Raw genomic sequence first — 9,793 nt, forward strand, 5'->3', positions numbered from 1 at the left:
CCTCCTTTCCTATGGGCTTTCTGCAGTGCGAACGCACCTCCGAAAAGGAAAGCAACCTACTCACGGCCTTAAAAGTCAACGGGACCTGGGATTCCCAGCCGGTCACCCATACTGGTACTTGCCAGGCCTCAAGCTGGCTGGCAGCCGCGATCTGACGAGAGCAGGCACATTCAGCTTAGAATGCCCGTTGACAGCTCCTCCTCCTTTCCTATGGGCTTTCTGCAGTGCGAACGCACCTCCGAAAAGGAAAGAAACCTACTCATGGCCTTAAAAGTCAACGGGACCTGGGATTCCCAGCCGGTCACCCATACTGGTACTTGCCAGGCCTCAAGCTGGCTGGCGGCCGCGATCTGACGAGAGCAGGCACATTCAGCTTAGAATGCCCGTTGACAGCTCCTCCTCCTTTCCTATGGGCTTTCTGCAGTGCGAACGCACTTCCGAAAAGGAAAGAAACCTACTCACGGCCTTAAAAGTCAACGGGACCTGGGATTCCCAGCCGGTCACCCATACTGGTACTTGCCAGGCCTCAAGCTGGCTGGCGGCCGCGATCTGACGAGAGCAGGCACATTCAGCTTAGAATGCCCGTTGACAGCTCCGCCTCCTTTCCTATGGGCTTTCTGCAGTGCGAACGCACCTCCGAAAAGGAAAGAAACCTACTCACGGCCTTAAAAGTCAACGGGACCTGGGATTCCCAGCCGGTCACCCATACTGGTACTTGCCAGGCCTCAAGCTGGCTGGCGGCCGCGATCTGACGAGAGCAGGCACATTCAGCTTAGAATGCCCGTTGACAGCTCCTCCTCCTTTCCTATGGGCTTTCTGCAGTGCGAACGCACCTCCGAAAAGGAAAGAAACCTACTCACGGCCTTAAAAGTCAACGGGACCTGGGATTCCCAGCCGGTCACCCATACTGGTACTTGCCAGGCCTCAAGCTGGCTGGCGGCCGCGATCTGACGAGAGCAGGCACATTCAGCTTAGAATGCCCGTTGACAGCTCCTCCTCCTTTCCTATGGGCTTTCTGCAGTGCGAACGCACCTCCGAAAAGGAAAGCAACCTACTCACGGCCTTAAAAGTCAACGGGACCTGGGATTCCCAGCCGTCACCCATACTGGTACTTGCCAGGCCTCAAGCTGGCTGGCGGCCGCGATCTGACGAGAGCAGCACATTCAGCTTAGAATGCCCGTTGACAGCTCCTCCTCCTTTCCTATGGGCTTTCTGCAGTGCGAACGCACCTCCGAAAGGAAAGAAACCTACTCACGGCCTTAAAAGTCAACGGGACCTGGGATTCCCAGCCGGTCACCCATACTGGTACTTGCCAGGCCTCAAGCTGGCTGGCGGCCGCGATCTGACGAGAGCAGGCACATTCAGCTTAGAATGCCCGTTGACAGCTCCTCCTCCTTTCCTATGGGCTTTCTGCAGTGCGAACGCACCTCCGAAAAGGAAAGAAACCTACTCACGGCCTTAAAAGTCAACGGGACCTGGGATTCCCAGCCGTCACCCATACTGGTACTTGCCAGGCCTCAAGCTGGCTGGCGGCCGCAATCTGACGAGAGCAGGCACATTCAGCTTAGAATGCCCGTTGACAGCTCCTCCTCCTTTCCTATGGGCTTTCTGCAGTGCGAACGCACCTCCGAAAAGGAAAGAAACCTACTCACGGCCTTAAAAGTCAACGGGACCTGGGATTCCCAGCCGGTCACCCATACTGGTACTTGCCAGGCCTCAAGCTGGCTGGCGGCCGCGATCTGACGAGAGCAGGCACATTCAGCTTAGAATGCCCGTTGACAGCTCCTCCTCCTTTCCTATGGGCTTTCTGCAGTGCGAACGCACCTCCGAAAGGAAAGCAACCTACTCACGGCCTTAAAAGTCAACGGGACCTGGGATTCCCAGCCGGTCACCCATACTGGTACTTGCCAGGCCTCAAGCTGGCTGGCGGCCGTGATCTGACGAGAGCAGGCACATTCAGCTTAGAATGCCCGTTGACAGCTCCTCCTCCTTTCTTATGGGCTTTCTGCAGTGCGAACGCACCTCCGAAAAGGAAAGAAACCTACTCACGGCCTTAAAAGTCAACGGGACCTGGGATTCCCAGCCGGTCACCCATACTGGTACTTGCCAGGCCTCAAGCTGGCTGGCGGCCGCGATCTGACGAGAGCAGGCACATTCAGCTTAGAATGCCCGTTGACAGCTCCTCCTCCTTTCCTATGGGCTTTCTGCAGTGCGAATGCACCTCGAAAAGGAAAGCAACCTACTCACGGCCTTAAAAGTCAACGGACCTGGATTCCAGCCGGGTCACCCATACTGGTACTTGCCAGGCCTCAAGCTGGCTGGGCGCCGCGATTGACGAGAGCAGGCACATTCAGCTTAGAATGCCCGTTGATAGCTCCTCCTCCTTTCCTATGGGCTTTCTGCAGTGCGAACGCAACCTCCGAAAAGGAAAGAAACCTACTCACGGCCTTAAAAGTCAACGGGACCTGGGATTCCCAGCCGGTCACCCATACTGGTACTTGCCAGGCCTCAAGCTGGCTGGCGGCCGCGATCTGACGAGAGCAGGCACATTCAGCTTAGAATGCCCGTTGACAGCTCCTCCTCCTTTCCTATGGGCTTTCTGCAGTGCGAACGCACCTCCGAAAAGGAAAGAAACCTACTCACGGCCTTAAAAGTCAACAGGACCTGGGATTCCCAGCCGGTCACCCATACTGGTACTTGCCAGGCCTCAAGCTGGCTGGCGGCCGCGATCTGACGAGAGCAGGCACATTCAGCTTAGAATTCCCGTTGACAGCTCCTCCTCCTTTCCTATGGGCTTTCTGCAGTGCGAACGCACCTCCGAAAAGGAAAGAAACCTACTCACGGCCTTAAAAGTCAACGGGACCTGGGATTCCCAGCCGGTCACCCATACTGGTACTTGCCAGGCCTCAAGCTGGCTGGCGGCCGCGATCTGACGAGAGCAGGCACATTCAGCTTAGAATGCCCGTTGACAGCTCCTCCTCCTTTCCTATGGGCTTTCTGCAGTGCGAACGCACCTCCGAAAAGGAAAGAAACCTACTCACGGCCTTAAAAGTCAACGGGACCTGGGATTCCCAGCCGGTCACCCATACTGGTACTTGCCAGGCCTCAAGCTGGCTGGCGGCCGCGATCTGACGAGAGCAGGCACATTCAGCTTAGAATGCCCGTTGACAGCTCCTCCTCCTTTCCTATGGGCTTTCTGCAGTGCGAACGCACCTCCGAAAAGGAAAGCAACCTACTCACGGCCTTAAAAGTCAACGGGACCTGGGATTCCCAGCCGGTCACCCATACTGGTACTTGCCAGGCCTCAAGCTGGCTGGCGGCCGCGATCTGACGAGAGCAGGCACATTCAGCTTAGAATGCCCGTTGACAGCTCCTCCTCCTTTCCTATGGGCTTTCTGCAGTGCGAACGCACCTCCGAAAAGGAAAGCAACCTACTCACGGCTTAAAGTCAACGGGACCTGGGATTCCCAGCCGGTCACCCATACTGGTACTTGCCAGCCTCAAGCTGGCTGGCGGCCGCGATCTGACGAGAGCAGGCACATTCAGCTTAGAATGCCCGTTGACAGCTCCTCCTCCTTTCCTATGGGCTTTCTGCAGTGCGAACGCACCTCCGAAAAGGAAAGAAACCTACTCACCGGCCTTAAAAGTCAACGGGACCTGGGATTCCCAGCCGGTCACCCATACTGGTACTTGCCAGGCCTCAAGCTGGCTGGCGGCCGCGATCTGACGAGAGCAGGCACATTCAGCTTAGAATGCCCGTTGACAGCTCCTCCTCCTTTCCTATGGGCTTTCTGCAGTGCGAACGCACCTCCGAAAAGGAAAGCAACCTACTCACGGCCTTAAAAGTCAACGGGACCTGGGATTCCCAGCCGGTCACCCATACTGGTACTTGCCAGGCCTCAAGCTGGCTGGCGGCCGCGATCTGACGAGAGCAGGCACATTCAGCTTAGAATTCCCGTTGACAGCTCCTCCTCCTTTCCTATGGGCTTTCTGCAGTGCGAACGCACCTCCGAAAAGGAAAGAAACCTACTCACGGCCTTAAAGTCAACGGGACCTGGGATTCCCAGCCGGTCACCCATACTGGTACTTGCCAGGCCTCAAGCTGGCTGGCGGCCGCGATCTGACGAGAGCAGGCACATTCAGCTTAGAATGCCCGTTGACAGCTCCTCCTCCTTTCCTATGGGCTTTCTGCAGTGCGAACGCACCTCCGAAAAGGAAAGAAACCTACTCACGGCCTTAAAAGTCAACGGGGACCTGGGATTCCCAGCCGGTCACCCATACTGGTACTTGCCAGGCCTCAAGCTGGCTGGCGGCCGCGATCTGACGAGAGCAGGCACATTCAGCTTAGAATGCCCGTTGACAGCTCCTCCTCCTTTCCTATGGGCTTTCTGCAGTGCGAACGCACCTCCGAAAAGGAAAGAAACCTACTCACGGCCTTAAAAGTCAACGGGACCTGGGATTCCCAGCCGGTCACCCATACTGGTACTTGCCAGGCCTCAAGCTGGCTGGCGGCCGCGATCTGACGAGAGCAGGCACATTCAGCTTAGAATGCCCGTTGACAGCTCCTCCTCCTTTCCTATGGGCTTTCTGCAGTGCGAACGCACCTCCGAAAAGGAAAGCAACCTACTCACGGCCTTAAAAGTCAACGGGACCTGGGATTCCCAGCCGGTCACCCATACTGGTACTTGCCAGGCCTCAAGCTGGCTGGCGGCCGCGATCTGACGAGAGCAGGCACATTCAGCTTAGAATGCCCGTTGACAGCTCCTCCTCCTTTCCTATGGGCTTTCTGCAGTGCGAACGCACCTCCGAAAAGGAAAGAAACCTACTCACGGCCTTAAAAGTCAACGGGACCTGGGATTCCCAGCCGGTCACCCATACTGGTACTTGCCAGGCCTCAAGCTGGCTGGCGGCCGCGATCTGACGAGAGCAGGCACATTCAGCTTAGAATGCCCGTTGACAGCTCCTCCTCCTTTCCTATGGGCTTTCTGCAGTGCGAACGCACCTCCGAAAAGGAAAGCAACCTACTCACTGCCTTAAAAGTCAACGGGACCTGGGATTCCCAGCCGGTCACCCATACTGGTACTTGCCAGGCCTCAAGCTGGCCTGGCGGCCGCGATCTGACGAGAGCAGGCACATTCAGCTTAGAATGCCCGTTGACAGCTCCGCCTCCTTTCCTATGGGCTTTCTGCAGTGCGAACGCACCTCCGAAAAGGAAAGGAACCTACTCACGGCCTTAAAAGTCAACGGGACCTGGGATTCCCAGCCGGTCACCCATACTGGTACTTGCCAGGCCTCAAGCTGGCTGGCGGCCGCGATCTGACGAGAGCAGGCACATTCAGCTTAGAATGCCCGTTGACAGCTCCTCCTCCTTTCCTATGGGCTTTCTGCAGTGCGAACGCACCTCCGAAAAGGAAGAAACCTACTCACGGCCTTAAAAGTCAACGGGACCTGGGATTCCCAGCCGGTCACCCATACTGGTACTTGCCAGGCCTCAAGCTGGCTGGCGGCCGCGATCTGACGAGAGCAGGCACATTCAGCTTAGAATGCCCGTTGACAGCTCCTCCTCCTTTCCTATGGGCTTTCTGCAGTGCGAACGCACCTCCGAAACGGAAAGAAACCTACTCACGGCCTTAAAAGTCAACGGGACCTGGTATTCCCAGCCGGTCACCATACTGGTACTTGCCAGGCCTCAAGCTGGCTGGCGGCCGCGATCTGACGAGAGCAGGCACATTCAGCTTAGAATGCCTGTTGACAGCTCCTCCTCCTTTCCTATGGGCTTTCTGCAGTGCGAACGCACCTCCGAAAAGGAAAGAAACCTACTCACGGCCTTAAAAGTCAACGGGACCTGGATTCCCAGCCGGTCACCCATACTGGTACTTGCCAGGCCTCAAGCTGGCTGGCGGCCGCGATCTGACGAGAGCAGGCACATTCAGCTTAGAATGCCCGTTGACAGCTCCTCCTCCTTTCCTATGGGCTTTCTGCAGTGCGAACGCACCTCCGAAAAGGAAAGCAACCCTACTCACGGCCTTAAAAGTCAACGGGACCTGGGATCCCAGCCGGTCACCCATACTGGTACTTGCCAGGCCTCAAGCTGGCTGGCGGCCGCGATCTGACGAGAGCAGGCACATTCAGCTTAGAATGCCCGTTGACAGCTCCTCCTCCTTTCCTATGGGCTTTCTGCAGTGCGACGCACCTCCGAAAAGGAAAGAAACCTACTCACGGCCTTAAAAGTCAACGGGACCTGGGATTCCCAGCCGGTCACCCATACTGGTACTTGCCAGGCCTCAAGCTGGCTGGCGGCCGCGATCTGACGAGAGCAGGCACATTCAGCTTAGAATTCCCGTTGACAGCTCCTCCTCCTTTCCTATGGGCTTTCTGCAGTGCGAACGCACCTCTGAAAAGGAAAGAAACCTACTCACGGCCTTAAAAGTCAACGGGACCTGGGATTCCCAGCCGGTCACCCATACTGGTACTTGCCAGGCCTCAAGCTGGCTGGCGGCCGCGATCTGACGAGAGCAGGCACATTCAGCTTAGAATGCCCGTTGACAGCTCCTCCTCCTTTCCTATGGGCTTTCTGCAGTGCGAACGCACCTCCGAAAAGGAAAGAAACCTACTCACGGCCTTAAAAGTCAACGGGACCTGGGATTCCCAGCCGGTCACCCATACTGGTACTTGCCAGGCCTCAAGCTGGCTGGCGGCCGCGATCTGACGAGAGCAGGCACATTCAGCTTAGAATGCCCATTGACAGCTCCTCCTCCTTTCCTATGGGCTTTCTGCAGTGCGAACGCACCTCCGAAAAGGAAAGCAACCTACTCACAGCCTTAAAAGTCAACGGGACCTGGGATTCCCAGCCGGTCACCCATACTGGTACTTGCCAGGCCTCAAGCTGGCTGGCGGCCGCGATCTGACGAGAGCAGGCACATTCAGCTTAGAATGCCCGTTGACAGCTCCTCCTCCTTTCCTATGGGCTTTCTGCAGTGCGAACGCACCTCCGAAAAGGAAGAAACCTACTCACGGCCTTAAAAGTCAACGGGACCTGGGATTCCCAGCCGGTCACCCATACTGGTACTTGCCAGGCCTCAAGCTGGCTGGCGGCCGCGATCTGACGAGAGCAGGCACATTCAGCTTAGAATGCCCGTTGACAGCTCCTCCTCCTTTCCTATGGGCTTTCTGCAGTGCGAACGCACCTCCGAAAAGGAAAGCAACCTACTCACGGCCTTAAAAGTCAACGGGACCTGGGATTCCCAGTCGGTCACCCATACTGGTACTTGCCAGGCCTCAAGCTGGCTGGCGGCCGCGATCTGACGAGAGTAGGCACATTCAGCTTAGAATGCCCGTTGACAGCTCCTCCTCCTTTCCTATGGGCTTTCTGCAGTGCGAACGCACCTCCGAAAAGGAAAGAAACCTACTCACGGCCTTAAAAGTCAACGGGACCTGAGATTCCCAGCCGGTCACCCATACTGGTACTTGCCAGGCCTCAAGCTGGCTGGCGGCCGCAATCTGACGAGAGCAGGCACATTCAGCTTAGAATGCCCGTTGACAGCTCCTCCTCCTTTCCTATGGGCTTTCTGCAGTGCGAACGCACCTCCGAAAAGGAAAGAAAACCTACTCACGGCCTTAAAAGTCAACGGGACCTGGGATTCCCAGCCGGTCACCCATACTGGTACTTGCCAGGCCTTAAGCTGGCTGGCGGCCGCGATCTGACGAGAGCAGGCACATTCAGCTTAGAATGCCCGTTGACAGCTCCTCCCTCCTTTCCTATGGGCTTTCTGCAGTGCGAACGCACCTCCGAAAAGGAAAGCAACCTACTCACGGCCTTAAAAGTCAACGGGACCTGGGATTCCCAGCCGGTCACCCATACTGGTACTTGCCAGGCCTCAAGCTGGCTGGCGGCCGCGATCTGACGAGAGCAGGCACATTCAGCTAAGAATGCCCGTTGACAGCTCCTCCTCCTTTCCTATGGGCTTTCTGCAGTGCGAACGCACCTCCGAAAAGGAAAGAAACCTACTCACGGCCTTAAAAGTCAACGGGACCTGGGATTCCCAGCCGGTCACCCATACTGGTACTTGCCAGGCCTCAAGCTGGCTGGCGGCCGCGATCTGACGAGAGCAGGCACATTCAGCTTAGAATGCCCGTTGACAGCTCCTCCTCCTTTCCTATGGGCTTTCTGCAGTGCGAACGCACCTCCGAAAAGGAAAGCAACCTACTCACGGCCTTAAAAGTCAACGGGACCTGGGATTCCCAGCCGGTCACCCATACTGGTACTTGCCAGGCCTCAAGCTGGCTGGCAGCCGCGATCTGACGAGAGCAGGCACATTCAGCTTAGAATGCCCGTTGACAGCTCCTCCTCCTTTCCTATGGGCTTTCTGCAGTGCGAACGCACCTCCGAAAAGGAAAGAAACCTACTCATGGCCTTAAAAGTCAACGGGACCTGGATTCCCAGCCGGTCACCCATACTGGTACTTGCCAGGCCTCAAGCTGGCTGGCGGCCGCGATCTGACGAGAGCAGGCACATTCAGCTTAGAATGCCCGTTGACAGCTCCTCCTCCTTTCCTATGGGCTTTCTGCAATGCGAACGCACTTCCGAAAAGGAAAGAAACCTACTCACGGCCTTAAAAGTCAACGGGACCTGGGATTCCCAGCCGGTCACCCATACTGGTACTTGCCAGGCCTCAAGCTGGCTGGCGGCCGCGATCTGACGAGAGCAGGCACATTCAGCTTAGAATGCCCGTTGACAGCTCCGCCTCCTTTCCTATGGGCTTTCTGCAGTGCGAACGCACCTCCGAAAAGGAAAGAAACCTACTCACGGCCTTAAAAGTCAACGGGACCTGGGATTCCCAGCCGGTCACCCATACTGGTACTTGCCAGGCCTCAAGCTGGCTGGCGGCCGCGATCTGACGAGAGCAGGCACATTCAGCTTAGAATGCCCGTTGACAGCTCCTCCTCCTTTCCTATGGGCTTTCTGCAGTGCGAACGCACCTCCGAAAAGGAAAGAAACCTACTCACGGCCTTAAAAGTCAACGGGACCTGGGATTCCCAGCCGGTCACCCATACTGGTACTTGCCAGGCCTCAAGCTGGCTGGCGGCCGCGATCTGACGAGAGCAGGCACAATCAGCTTAGAATGCCCGTTGACAGCTCCTCCTCCTTTCCTATGGGCTTTCTGCAGTGCGAACGCACCTCCGAAAAGGAAAGCAACCTACTCACGGCCTTAAAAGTCAACGGGACCTGGGATTCCCAGCCGTTCACCCATACTGGTACTTGCCAGGCCTCAAGCTGGCTGGCGGCCGCGATCTGACGAGAGCAGGCACATTCAGCTTAGAATGCCCGTTGACAGCTCCTCCTCCTTTCCTATGGGCTTTCTGCAGTGCGAACGCACCTCCGAAAAGGAAAGAAACCTACTCACGGCCTTAAAAGTCAACGGGACCTGGGATTCCCAGCCGGTCACCCATACTGGTACTTGCCAGGCCTCAAGCTGGCTGGCGGCCGCGATCTGACGAGAGCAGGCACATTCAGCTTAGAATGCCCGTTGACAGCTCCTCCTCCTTTCCTATGGGCTTTCTGCAGTGCGAACGCACCTCCGAAAAGGAAAGAAACCTACTCACGGCCTTAAAAGTCAACGGGACCTGGGATTCCCAGCCGGTCACCCATACTGGTACTTGCCAGGCCTCAAGCTGGCTGGCGGCCGCAATCTGACGAGAGCAGGCACATTCAGCTTAGAATGCCCGTTGACAGCTCCTCCTCCTTTCCTATGGGCTTTCTGCAGTGCGAACGCACCTCCGAAAAGGAAAGAAA

The 9,793-nt window shown here is 56.7% G+C and overlaps 44 pseudogenes; all 44 read right to left on the bottom strand.

Annotated features, from left to right (window-relative positions):
• Window positions 1-73: 73 nt before the first annotated feature.
• LOC136602306 (5S ribosomal RNA) lies at window positions 74-192 on the bottom strand (annotated as a pseudogene).
• An 80-nt stretch (window positions 193-272) lies between these two features.
• On the bottom strand, window positions 273-391 carry LOC136602257 (5S ribosomal RNA; annotated as a pseudogene).
• An 80-nt stretch (window positions 392-471) lies between these two features.
• LOC136602258 (5S ribosomal RNA) lies at window positions 472-590 on the bottom strand (annotated as a pseudogene).
• An 80-nt stretch (window positions 591-670) lies between these two features.
• On the bottom strand, window positions 671-789 carry LOC136602259 (5S ribosomal RNA; annotated as a pseudogene).
• Window positions 790-869: 80 nt separating this feature from the next.
• LOC136602261 (5S ribosomal RNA) lies at window positions 870-988 on the bottom strand (annotated as a pseudogene).
• A 276-nt stretch (window positions 989-1,264) lies between these two features.
• Window positions 1,265-1,383, bottom strand: LOC136602262 (5S ribosomal RNA; annotated as a pseudogene).
• A 278-nt stretch (window positions 1,384-1,661) lies between these two features.
• On the bottom strand, window positions 1,662-1,780 carry LOC136602263 (5S ribosomal RNA; annotated as a pseudogene).
• Window positions 1,781-1,859: 79 nt separating this feature from the next.
• On the bottom strand, window positions 1,860-1,978 carry LOC136602363 (5S ribosomal RNA; annotated as a pseudogene).
• An 80-nt stretch (window positions 1,979-2,058) lies between these two features.
• Window positions 2,059-2,177, bottom strand: LOC136602264 (5S ribosomal RNA; annotated as a pseudogene).
• Window positions 2,178-2,453: 276 nt separating this feature from the next.
• LOC136602265 (5S ribosomal RNA) lies at window positions 2,454-2,572 on the bottom strand (annotated as a pseudogene).
• Window positions 2,573-2,652: 80 nt separating this feature from the next.
• On the bottom strand, window positions 2,653-2,771 carry LOC136602345 (5S ribosomal RNA; annotated as a pseudogene).
• Window positions 2,772-2,851: 80 nt separating this feature from the next.
• Window positions 2,852-2,970, bottom strand: LOC136602266 (5S ribosomal RNA; annotated as a pseudogene).
• An 80-nt stretch (window positions 2,971-3,050) lies between these two features.
• LOC136602268 (5S ribosomal RNA) lies at window positions 3,051-3,169 on the bottom strand (annotated as a pseudogene).
• Window positions 3,170-3,249: 80 nt separating this feature from the next.
• LOC136602269 (5S ribosomal RNA) lies at window positions 3,250-3,368 on the bottom strand (annotated as a pseudogene).
• A 277-nt stretch (window positions 3,369-3,645) lies between these two features.
• Window positions 3,646-3,764, bottom strand: LOC136602270 (5S ribosomal RNA; annotated as a pseudogene).
• Window positions 3,765-3,844: 80 nt separating this feature from the next.
• On the bottom strand, window positions 3,845-3,963 carry LOC136602336 (5S ribosomal RNA; annotated as a pseudogene).
• Window positions 3,964-4,042: 79 nt separating this feature from the next.
• LOC136602272 (5S ribosomal RNA) lies at window positions 4,043-4,161 on the bottom strand (annotated as a pseudogene).
• Window positions 4,162-4,241: 80 nt separating this feature from the next.
• Window positions 4,242-4,361, bottom strand: LOC136602319 (5S ribosomal RNA; annotated as a pseudogene).
• Window positions 4,362-4,441: 80 nt separating this feature from the next.
• LOC136602273 (5S ribosomal RNA) lies at window positions 4,442-4,560 on the bottom strand (annotated as a pseudogene).
• Window positions 4,561-4,640: 80 nt separating this feature from the next.
• On the bottom strand, window positions 4,641-4,759 carry LOC136602274 (5S ribosomal RNA; annotated as a pseudogene).
• Window positions 4,760-4,839: 80 nt separating this feature from the next.
• Window positions 4,840-4,958, bottom strand: LOC136602275 (5S ribosomal RNA; annotated as a pseudogene).
• Window positions 4,959-5,038: 80 nt separating this feature from the next.
• Window positions 5,039-5,158, bottom strand: LOC136602346 (5S ribosomal RNA; annotated as a pseudogene).
• Window positions 5,159-5,238: 80 nt separating this feature from the next.
• On the bottom strand, window positions 5,239-5,357 carry LOC136602276 (5S ribosomal RNA; annotated as a pseudogene).
• Window positions 5,358-5,436: 79 nt separating this feature from the next.
• On the bottom strand, window positions 5,437-5,555 carry LOC136602399 (5S ribosomal RNA; annotated as a pseudogene).
• Window positions 5,556-5,833: 278 nt separating this feature from the next.
• On the bottom strand, window positions 5,834-5,951 carry LOC136602312 (5S ribosomal RNA; annotated as a pseudogene).
• An 81-nt stretch (window positions 5,952-6,032) lies between these two features.
• LOC136602392 (5S ribosomal RNA) lies at window positions 6,033-6,150 on the bottom strand (annotated as a pseudogene).
• A 79-nt stretch (window positions 6,151-6,229) lies between these two features.
• Window positions 6,230-6,348, bottom strand: LOC136602338 (5S ribosomal RNA; annotated as a pseudogene).
• Window positions 6,349-6,428: 80 nt separating this feature from the next.
• On the bottom strand, window positions 6,429-6,547 carry LOC136602401 (5S ribosomal RNA; annotated as a pseudogene).
• Window positions 6,548-6,627: 80 nt separating this feature from the next.
• On the bottom strand, window positions 6,628-6,746 carry LOC136602325 (5S ribosomal RNA; annotated as a pseudogene).
• An 80-nt stretch (window positions 6,747-6,826) lies between these two features.
• On the bottom strand, window positions 6,827-6,945 carry LOC136602402 (5S ribosomal RNA; annotated as a pseudogene).
• A 79-nt stretch (window positions 6,946-7,024) lies between these two features.
• LOC136602277 (5S ribosomal RNA) lies at window positions 7,025-7,143 on the bottom strand (annotated as a pseudogene).
• An 80-nt stretch (window positions 7,144-7,223) lies between these two features.
• LOC136602374 (5S ribosomal RNA) lies at window positions 7,224-7,342 on the bottom strand (annotated as a pseudogene).
• An 80-nt stretch (window positions 7,343-7,422) lies between these two features.
• Window positions 7,423-7,541, bottom strand: LOC136602384 (5S ribosomal RNA; annotated as a pseudogene).
• Window positions 7,542-7,622: 81 nt separating this feature from the next.
• LOC136602255 (5S ribosomal RNA) lies at window positions 7,623-7,741 on the bottom strand (annotated as a pseudogene).
• Window positions 7,742-7,822: 81 nt separating this feature from the next.
• LOC136602322 (5S ribosomal RNA) lies at window positions 7,823-7,941 on the bottom strand (annotated as a pseudogene).
• An 80-nt stretch (window positions 7,942-8,021) lies between these two features.
• On the bottom strand, window positions 8,022-8,140 carry LOC136602278 (5S ribosomal RNA; annotated as a pseudogene).
• Window positions 8,141-8,220: 80 nt separating this feature from the next.
• On the bottom strand, window positions 8,221-8,339 carry LOC136602307 (5S ribosomal RNA; annotated as a pseudogene).
• Window positions 8,340-8,419: 80 nt separating this feature from the next.
• Window positions 8,420-8,537, bottom strand: LOC136602313 (5S ribosomal RNA; annotated as a pseudogene).
• Window positions 8,538-8,617: 80 nt separating this feature from the next.
• LOC136602280 (5S ribosomal RNA) lies at window positions 8,618-8,736 on the bottom strand (annotated as a pseudogene).
• Window positions 8,737-8,816: 80 nt separating this feature from the next.
• On the bottom strand, window positions 8,817-8,935 carry LOC136602281 (5S ribosomal RNA; annotated as a pseudogene).
• Window positions 8,936-9,015: 80 nt separating this feature from the next.
• Window positions 9,016-9,134, bottom strand: LOC136602324 (5S ribosomal RNA; annotated as a pseudogene).
• Window positions 9,135-9,214: 80 nt separating this feature from the next.
• On the bottom strand, window positions 9,215-9,333 carry LOC136602388 (5S ribosomal RNA; annotated as a pseudogene).
• An 80-nt stretch (window positions 9,334-9,413) lies between these two features.
• LOC136602283 (5S ribosomal RNA) lies at window positions 9,414-9,532 on the bottom strand (annotated as a pseudogene).
• An 80-nt stretch (window positions 9,533-9,612) lies between these two features.
• Window positions 9,613-9,731, bottom strand: LOC136602352 (5S ribosomal RNA; annotated as a pseudogene).
• Between the last annotated feature and the right edge of the window lie 62 nt (window positions 9,732-9,793).

Source organism: Eleutherodactylus coqui, unplaced genomic scaffold, assembly GCF_035609145.1.
Source record: "Eleutherodactylus coqui strain aEleCoq1 unplaced genomic scaffold, aEleCoq1.hap1 HAP1_SCAFFOLD_638, whole genome shotgun sequence".
Lineage (NCBI taxonomy): Eukaryota > Metazoa > Chordata > Amphibia > Anura > Eleutherodactylidae > Eleutherodactylus > Eleutherodactylus coqui.